General features: G+C 37.6%; 1 long non-coding RNA gene across 2 annotated transcripts in view; it reads right to left on the bottom strand.

The window, feature by feature from the left end:
• LOC108447771 overlaps positions 1 to 10,465 on the bottom strand; it is a 97,164-nt gene that overhangs the window by 27,110 nt on the left and 59,589 nt on the right. For both annotated transcript variants that reach the window (XR_001863456.1, XR_001863455.1), the window contains one exon: positions 1,091 to 1,183. This is a non-coding gene — a long non-coding RNA (uncharacterized LOC108447771). The remainder of the gene's footprint in view (positions 1 to 1,090; positions 1,184 to 10,465) is intronic.

Raw genomic sequence — 10,465 nt, 5'->3', positions numbered from 1 at the left:
AGATGATCAGTCTGGGGAGATGGTCCCGAAAGGAATCGCCTTCCCAAGGTCCGGTGTCTTCCTCTCAGCTGCTGGCAGAGGGACCCTTGCAGGAGCTGTCAGCTCTTTAGTGATTATCAGCTCGTGATCTCAGCTCAGCTCTGCAGGGCAGCCTCCAGGCCAAACCAGACCGGAGAGAGAGGGAGAGAGAGACGAGATGGCCCGTATGGCTGGTTCCGCACGAAGGGAGCTTTATTGTTGGTCCCCTCCGGCAAAGGGGGAAGCCAGGGACGGGCTCTCTCTAAGCCACAGGGGCCAATTGATCTTGCTTTTATAGGGATACAGGGGATCAGCAAGGGGACCAATGGATTACAGGGGATCTGGGACAGACCATTGGCTTACAGAATGATCTGCATAGTGTCTCCCAAAGGATTGTGGGTCTACCTTTCCTCGCCATGACCCAAAAGTAGTTGCCTTTCCAGGGAGTCCTGCTGGGAGATTGCTGAATCTCCTTATCTCAGCAGACATCCCTCCAGGGCAGTGGCTGGGCATACCCCACACCAGCCTGCTTCCCTAAGGCAATGTACAGACGCATGATTTACTTCAAGGTTGGCTCAGCGTTTGTATGAAATATACTCATGAATAAAAGAAGTCAGTGCAAGGTAAGACAGGAGCACGGAGATCTGGAAAGTGGCTGTTACTATGTAGTTTCTTTGGAATTGAATTGATGGTCTTGCTTTTATCACCACCAAAACGATATTCAGGATAGTTAAAACACTACCTCCAGGCCAGAGGTCACAATTGGCATCACCTTCTTTTATTCAAGGAAGAAATATTCATCTTGCAAAGGAGTTGAAACTTACTGGTAGCCCAAATGCCCTAGGAGCTAAGAATTGTTACACATCTTAGCACTATGGCTGTGGGGTTTATCTAACTTTACTCATCTAGCTAAACTGGATATCTACATATGAACTTGAGTCAAGGATACAGAAGGTCCAATTAAAAAAAAACCTAAAACAACCAATTAAACAAAACAACACCAAGCAAACTAAAAACCCCACAAACCCATAAAAGTTTACCAAGGAACTACTCCAGTAAAGACACTACATACCTTTCTTTGCCTGGGGAGTTAATTCACGTATGAAATGTATGCCTTAGCATATGCCTGCAAGAAACACACTTGCTGTGGATAATACGTAAAAACCTGGTCAGGAAATAATAAGAGAAAGGGATTAGAATTTTCCTCATATTTTTAAATGCAATATTTTTGACTTAATTGTGCTTTTTAAGAAACAAATTAGCTTTCAATAAGCATATAACTTAATTTAATAGCATGCAGTCAGACAGGACTTGGGACTGTTATGACATTTCCAGCAAAAAGCTACTACATAAGAAGGTTTTTAAGGCCAAAAGAGACCTTTAGTTAATCTAGTCTGACCTCCTCAGTATAATAGGCCATGAAAATTGTTATCGTTTTATGTTAGGGCAAAAATATGGTCTGTTCAAAAGACAATAAAATGTTCTATATTAATGAACTATGAAGAAGGCTGGTCACTTAAATTGGAGAAGAGTGGTTGTAAAGATTAAAAATTAAAAAATTAATATCCTGTCTAAAAATAAGAAGACTGAATATAGGCTAAGTCAGCTTCTATTTATAGTGACATATATTCCAATTTTAAGCACCTTCAAGGACAATGACTTTCAATTTCACTTATTTCTTCAGATTTTTTTATACATCCCATAAATTAATTCCATGCGATACTGTGTTGTAATGGGGATGTTGCAACATGTGTATCAGACAACGAGGCCTGTGGAAAAGAATACATATGGACAGGTTCTTGGTAGATATTTTCAGAGATGTTTATTTCTCCAGCCACATGGCTGGGATCTGCCAAGGAAACCGTGTCAATCATGGAACCAGAGGGTCCTTGCCCGCGCAGGGGAACACAAAACAACCAATGGGGAACAAGGTTGACCAGGGGCAGGGAAACCCTGTGCCTCCCCCCCAGGGCCCCTCTCCCAGGACCACATGGCAGGGGGGAGGAACCCCAACAATACTGAACTCTACAAGTTTATCTCAAATACTTTCGGTGTTTAGTGCTCATGTTGTGTGCAAAAACATTAATCTTACATGAGCACTAATGTTCGAACTACGGAATGATAGTTTGTATCAACAAAATAAAAAGTTTTATCATTCAATATACTATTTCTTACATAACTTACACTTGAAACCTCCTCAACAATGTGTATAAAGTCATAATATAGTTTAATTCTTTACTTCGTCTTCTACCCCCAAATTTTTTCAATTATATTATTAATGATTGACTAATGATGCTAAAATATCTGGTTTACACACAAACATCAGTCTAAGTGCTTCAGTTTGTAACTTCTTTAGTGATCTATTAATGGACAATGTTCCAACTGAACTGCTGAAATGACTAAAATACAAGAAAAAAATGTATTTTAAACATATAATGAATTATGTATATATTAAAGGAATTATAGCATGTATATGGACATACAGGTAACCACCAAAATGCATGTGAATGAACTAACACTTTGTTATAGAAAAATCATGGCAGATCTGATAACTCAGAACATCTGTGTATGTAACCTGTAAACTCATTAATATCAGGTCATAGTTCAAAGCTGCATAAACTAGTTCCTCCCTTTACCCCTAAAAAAGAATCCCAGAGAAGCTACCAAAATCATGAAACTTGATATTATCTATACTGAATTTTGCCTTTTGTTCAGAAATTTATGTTCAGTAGCTGTTTCATTGTTAAAGAGAATACTGTAAAATTGCTAAATCAGCGCCAACTCATGAACAATTCCTGATAGTGATATTTCCAGTACTGATATTTTTCCTATTTGTTAGTCCATAGCTCACTTTTTCTGCAACTGCTTATCTCCCTGTGACTCTCAGTCAGAAACTACATGGTGTCAGAGGCCAGAGGGCTTTTATCGTAGTTGAGTACAATATGAATGACCACGAACAAAGTTTAACCACTGTAAGTTTGTATTCTAGCTCTCAAGGGGGAAAAAACCTGTCCTGAGTACAAGGAACACAGACAATCTCCATAACAGTCAGGGCTTTCAGAGATTCTCTGTGCTTGAAATGCTATGTGGATATAAAACAATGAAGCACATGTTTTTTGTATTAAACAGAAAAAGTTATGTCCCTTATTGGTCACTGCTTTCAGAACTCTGTGGTAGATATGTTCAAAGTGCTGTGCTGCTGAGATTGTGATTAATGGCAGTTATCAACTTGGACTCTCAAAGTGCCATAAAAATGATGGCAATCAGAGTATTTATCTAACCACTGATGTATGACATATAAAAAAATGGGGAAAATGTTAATGCATGCTGAGCATCATTAGTAGATCAAACTTTAAAAAGCATTTTTGGTATATTATACTTTGTGATGGGTTAATTATAGTGCTTTAAGCTCCTTTAGCAAGACATTTGGATATTTGACTCCCATGTAAGTAAGTGGCTCTTCATAGCTTAACCTGTTACTGTCAGAGGTTGAGTGGGTACAGAGCTAACAGAAAAAAAAAGCTGAAGCTGATGAATGTGGGAAACACTGAGGACGTCATCATAGTACTTCTCTTTCTTTACCACCAGCTCTGTTATTTGTCTCACTGCAGTCACAAATCTTGAGGCATTTATTTCTAGTCCAATTTCACTTCTACTCAGGTGTCTGAGCTTAACATTCCTCATGCTTGCAGGCGAAGTTATCTGATTTCAAATTTAATCAAGGATAAGAAGGAATGACAAACAAAGTAGACGGTTTAGCAAACAAGGCACAGGGATTTTTTTCCTATTGATTTGCAAGATTAATTAAGAGCTTTGTAAAATAAAATGGGTCCCAACATAAATATAGTGAAACTATCATCTGTAACTTTTTGAATAACTGATTGGAAGATGAATCCACAAACCCAGATAAACAATTCTTTGCAATGTCTATCATCATTCAACTAAAATGATCAAATACGCTAAGTAGCAGATGTGCTCTTGCTTTCCTCTGTTGAAATAACAAAATTTGCATTCATTTTTCTGGAAGCAGAAATGTCACAGGCTTCACAGCCAAAAATGTGGTTATATTAGTTCAAAGGCCAGCAAAATAGTTAACTCCTAATTCCAGATAGAAACTAAAGCCCAACAAAACCATCAGCTAGTACAATAAATAGCCTAGGAAGCAGGCCAGATATCTCTATCCCTGACTACATACAATATACAGGATATGTGTAAAGATAAAATTCATGTATATTCAATTGCAAGATTCAGATCCAAGAACATCCTGCCAGGAAACAATTTTCAGAATAAATGGAGATTTTCATATCTGAGGGATCAGTCTCATTGTTGCCATGGAAACAAAAAGACTAAATCCCATGCAAGCTTTTAAAATGCATGGTGGTGACAGCAGGGACAAAGAAAAAGTTAGAGCAAACTGAAGTATTAAGTACAAAGGACTTGCGTATTATGTGAAAAATGTCATTGAGCCTCTATTCTTCTCACTCTTAAATGTAGTACAACTTAATTAGTAAATTATTACAACATTTGTAAGTATGTTAAACACAACAAATATAATGTGCCCTAGCTTCTTTGCTTCATATATTTGGTGTTTCACAAGACAAAATACGAATGTTGAATAAGGATTAGATTTTCAGAGACATACCATGTAGCCTAAAAGCCAGGAGTATCAGTTAACTGTAACAATTTTAGCTGTTAGGCAGGTAACTATAAAATGTACTTATGAACTCCTGTCCCTAAGGAATAATTTCTTCCTTGTTTTCTAGCAAAGCTGCCTCTGGAGCAGGGTGGACCCATGTTGCCAGTTGCAGCACCTGGATCCAGGTTCAGGACCACTTTACAGATTTTCCCTCTAGCTACAGTCTGTCTCTTCCCATTTAAGAGCAATTCTCCTTTTTTCTGCACCAATAAGTATCCTTTTTCAATGTTACCTGCTTTCCTTCTTCCTCCTTTAAGTGACAGGCCAAATGGAGGACCTATTACCTGTTAAAACCATTAGCAGCAGACCTTGACTGCTCTGAGTCCTTGAAGGTCTGTGAGAAGCTCAGTGGGTACATTTTAGACACACGCAGCCATATCGGTTGCCTTCAAGCAGCGTAATTGGGTCAGAAAGAGGCAAACTCAAAGTATCCTCCCTGTGGAAAAGCCGTCACTTCTACAGCTGATGGAACCAAGTCCCTGGCTCCTGAATAGGGAGTATTTCAAAAGCAGGGCATAGGAAGGGGATGGAGTACTGCAGTCTGAACGGGCAGGCCGTAAGTTTCTCGTGTACATTAGAACTCCAGTGGCATGTTACCTCCCCTAAGGTGAATATTAACTGATCAATAGAAATGGGAGATGATTCATAGCTCCCTGATAGCTAATCAGTGCTCCTTGTGTCAAGCAGATCACGGGAGCTGGAGAGAACCTGTTTAGAGCTTTTGAGTATTCCCAAGGCAACACATCATCAGAACAAATAGTAGAGGAATTCAGGGCACTTCAAACACCTTAGTGTTTTTGAAGTCACATTTTCATCCCTGACTGCTCTCTTGTTCACTGATGCAAGGCACCAGTGACTGCACATAGTGATAGCAAATTATGACTTCCACTGTGGTAAAATGAAGTTTCAGCCACAGCCAAACAAGTTGGTGCAGTATGGTATGTGTAAGTGTAGAAAAGTTTCCAAAGAGCAATTCCATCTTTAAACCTGTTGCAGCAAACTGCAGAGGCCCATGTAACCCGATACTGCTGAGACGCTTGATTTCCTTTGTGTGCAGGTATGATTTACTTTATCCTAAGACTAGCCTTTCTGGCTCAATAGTTCATTATGTATTTCTACAATCAAAACTTTAATTTGTTACATATCCCAAAACTCCCTTTATTTCTTGGTTGCATTTAATTCAGCTAAGCTATTTGGACTCTATACATGTAGCTTCTAGATCTGCAGTTGTGATACAATCATTTGGAAAATGGTAGGATCTTCTTCAGTGAGATTTGTGAGCATTTTTTTCTGCTTTCTTATATATTTGAAGATTTGATGTATATAGAAATAGTTTTATTTCATTTGAAAACTCTGTAAATCCATACAAATTGCAAGAATACAGACGTGATAACAACTTCAATAGCAACATTGTCGATCCCCTGTACTAGCTAAAATGAAATATATCTGTGTCATTTCAGATTTCATCTAAGGTAGCCATGATATTTCCAGGAAATCTGTAATGGTGGTTTACTGCTGTGAAGATTTTGTCTGATCTAGCCTGAATGACCTTTGCTGCTGTTGAATCCCATGTCTTCTCAATCACAGACATGGAACCACATGTTTATAGAGGACCACACAGGAAGGTCACAGAGGACATCCTTGTTTGCAGTATCTTGTCATGTCTCTGAAAACTGTTATGATGGCTTTTCCTCATGCTCTTCAGTTTACTCTTTCTAGATTTAACAGGTGTGGCTTTTCTTCCCTTGCTATACCTGTCCCACTTTCTCATGTGTTTATTCTTAACTTCAGTTCTAGACTGATATTTTCATTATGAGTATTTTCAGGTGACAGGAGTTTTTTCTTCCCAGAAAATTCTTACAATTAACTTTCTATGGAGCAAAGGAGAAAATTAAACTCATTGCAACATTTAAAAAAATAAATATTAGAAAAAATAAAATGTATTGCAATAAATCAATTCATAGTATTCCATACCAAAAAATATCTGGTTTTCACATACCACTGGTAAAATGTAAGTATTCTGCAGGATGCCTGAACCTCACAAGATGAAGTAGCACCATTTAATATTACTTATATTTGATACATTGGAAAACCTTGGCTTAATAAAACAAATTAAATTAAAATTAATTCTGTTACAAAATACCTCAGGGTTTAAAAAGTTAATGGTCAAAGGGGGTAAAATGAATGAGCAGAATCAAAATGGATTGTTGAAAAATTAGTCTTGTTACATGTAATGAAATAAAATTAAATGTAACGGGCAGAAACACAGAAGAATAGTTGAAAGAGAATGACAGAATGTGACTTCAAGGGATTTTATTTTGTTTTGCTTTCTTTCTGCCCTTTTATAGAGATTAGTGACTGAATCTTAAAACCTGAGCTTAATTTTGGTATTGAACGCAACTTTTCCTAAAGGTCAGGATATTACTTAATAGTTAGTGCTCTTATCAAAACAAATAGTAAAATCATGTGAATTTTAATGTTAATTAATGAATAATGTCTAAAATTGGCAAGTTTGGACAAATCAATAATTCCATGCATATATATTATTTGAACGGTAAGCTGTTCTGAAACTACATTTTTAGCAATCAGTTTCAAAGAAACAGCTAATTATGGATTTTGAACTTTCTAAATGAGATGTAATGCTATTAAAGAGATTTAATTGAATAAAGATACATTAGTGAGGTGAAATTCTTTCCAGATTTATCTAAATGAAAGTGTGTCAGTGTTAGCAAGAACAGAACTTGGTCCACTGCATTTTCAAATATATTTGGCCTCTCGGTTTATCAGTTTGGCTAAGAAATACTATCTAAACCTGTGCACTTTAAATATTATTTGAAATACATTATAAGTATAATGGTCTTTTAATATTACTTTTACACATGTATCTAATAGTGTCCATATGAGTGCTTACTCAAACATATACAATTTGATAACTAAATAATATTTAATCTTTTATATTGATTAGACTATACATACATTTGTATTTCCAGTACTTGATACATGTAGATGATATGTACAATTGCATAAATAATAAGCACAAATGAACCCACATTTCTTTTCTTTTTTTTTTTTTAACTTATCATAATATGTATTTATTTCAAATTTTGTTATCACAGCACAGTTTCATAGAATCATAGAGTTGCTCTGGCTAAGAAAACACTTTCCTTAAATCTCCTTTTTTTCATGTCTGTCTCATATTTTAATAAAATATCCTTTGCCGTGAAGTACCTGATGCTTCAGGTAAGCAGAACCAGAAATTTACGTTAAAATTTGAGTTGTTAGTGTTCGTACATGGTTATCTCCAGTTTTAAAAAAGAAGATTTCATATAAGGATCAGTGCGCTTATCAATTAGAAAGCAGTGCGGCTGAAAAAAATCAAGAGAGCCCATGTTAGATATCTCTTGGTGCTTCCAGAACTAATTCCAGTTAACAAGTAAAGTGATGTTGTGATGTTTTGTTTCCCTCTGTGCTCTCTTTCTGCTCATGTCTCATCTCTTTTCTTGCTACCACATTTATGTCCCTTTCTTTTCATCTTAGGATACTTTTCCTCCTTAACTTTTGAATATAAGATGTGAAACCTTAATATTTTTTAAATGCTGCTCCATGAATTTTGAAATGAAATGTAGGTCTTTCAAGTCTGAATCTTTTATGAGGTACATTTTTTGACTGCTTGTGGCTGGAGGCATATAATTTTTAGGTATGTGTGTTTGGTTTTACTCTTGTACACCTTGAGATAGGTGTTAAGTCAGCATTATTCCAAAGAGGAAAGATAAAGCAACATAAATGTTAATAAGTCCCCTATATTTTCATTGTGGTTCATTTTCTTCTGTCACATATTTCATCAGAATAGCATGAAAATTTTTTTGAATCTTATGGCTATTCTTTTATTTGTTCTAGACTAAAACTGAACCTTGAATTGAACTCTGCAGGGTGAGAGGGAGAGAAAAATTATAAACAACGAGCCATGGAGACCTCTAAATATTACCTATGATTGCTTTCCAGTGTCAAGATTTTACGAACCAGTATCTTCCAGCCTGCCAGACCTAGGAAGGATTGCCATCTCTCATAGCAAGGGAAGACTCTCCTCTTTCTAATGTGATAAAGCATCTATTTGAAGTCAGATGGCTCATGAAATACTAAAACTTAAACCTGTCACTAATCCAGGATTAAATATTGATGGTCCTATATACAGTGTAGGTTTCTCTTACTCATTTGCTCTCTTCTTGCTCTGAACCCCAGCTGTATGAAAGGGAGAAAGAAAGGGATATTCATATCTGGAGAAAAAAGGAATGCTACCTTTTACTGGGCTGTCCTGTGTAACCCAATATGTTATTGGGGGTTTATTAATAATCACCTCCAAACTGTTGGAAGAAAAAGAGGGAATGACTTTTCCTACCCTTTTACCTCCTTCTCCCCCTTCAGGTCTGACACATCACCCTCTGAGAATGTTCACTTCCCTCTGAATGTTAAAAAAAATGTATTTTTGTTGCTAATTCTGCTATGTCACCTCAATATGGCCTAAAACACATTTAGAATCAGGGCTGAGATTTCCAGAGAGGTTGTCTGGAGAGCTGCCCCAGTGGCAGAAAATCCTGAGTGGCATGGAATGTGGGAGGATATAGGGCAGGTTCTGAAGAAATACTTTGCCCCAATAGTTTGGAAGTTCCCCCTCAACAAATACATAACCCAGCATGGACTAATGAACTAAATCCATATCCTGGGCAATGGTCAATGGCTACTGAAATAATAATTGTATTTGTATATAGTTACAGGTATATATGTACAGTTGAAAGGTATTCATTTGGGCATGGTATGGAATAAGGGGTGGAAAATACGGAAATGGAACTGCCGACGTTTGGGGTGCCAAGTCTTTTTAAGGTCGGGGCACTCAAGAAGAAGCCCTTTTGGCTCTTGCTTTTCCCTGGCATTCTCATGGGAAGAGCTGGGGCAGTGCAAGGCAGGAGCCTCCCTTTTTCTCTGGGATGCAGAGCAGGTTGCTTCAAGCACGTCTCTGAGTAACAACCTGAGAAGCTGCACTTCACAAGTTCCAAAAGGTTTCATAGTGAATTTTGCAACACTTGTCCCCAGCACAAAGCCAGAGTTGGTCGAGATCAGGCCACCATTCTTCAGTGCTCCAGGGGACATTTTCTTCCTCCCCTATCAGGACAGCAACCTGGGACAGCAGCACTGACACCGAATGAACCAGAGGCTGACACTGGGAGCCAGAGCTCCCCAGGCAGCACCAGCAACTCCCATCTGCCACCAGAACTTCTCGTAAGCTGCTATCTTCCCAGTTTTTTTGTTCCAGGGGAAAGGTTGAGCCAAGTAGGGCTTGTCCACCATTTTCACTTTGTCTCTCTCCACAAGGTCACCGTGGAGGGAGCCATCTTGGTGGAGGGGCTTCTCCACCATTTTTGTTTCTCTTTGCTCCCACGGAGTCTGTGACATTTAACAACTTTCTACCTACTGATTATTTGCTGATATTTTCTGCCTGAAATATGTTGCTGTTTCAGTTTTTTAGTAAACTGTTATTTTTTCACTTATATCTACTCTCATTCATCTCTCCTTATTGGTGAAAAAGGGTGTTGTTAAAGGGGAGATGGTGCATGTTGGAGTTTCCATACCCCTTACCATGTCTTAAACCAAGACATGGGCTCTGAAATTTCTTTTGAAAAATTTTGAAGTTCATTTTAATCAGTGTCTCTGTATTCTTATTAGCAGGGATGAATAGTGATTATCCTCTTTTAAAAT

Source organism: Corvus brachyrhynchos, unplaced genomic scaffold (assembly GCF_000691975.1).
Source record: "Corvus brachyrhynchos isolate BGI_N302 unplaced genomic scaffold, ASM69197v1 scaffold23, whole genome shotgun sequence".
Taxonomy (NCBI): Eukaryota; Metazoa; Chordata; class Aves; order Passeriformes; family Corvidae; genus Corvus; species Corvus brachyrhynchos.
This window is presented reverse-complemented; position numbering and strand designations above follow the sequence as displayed.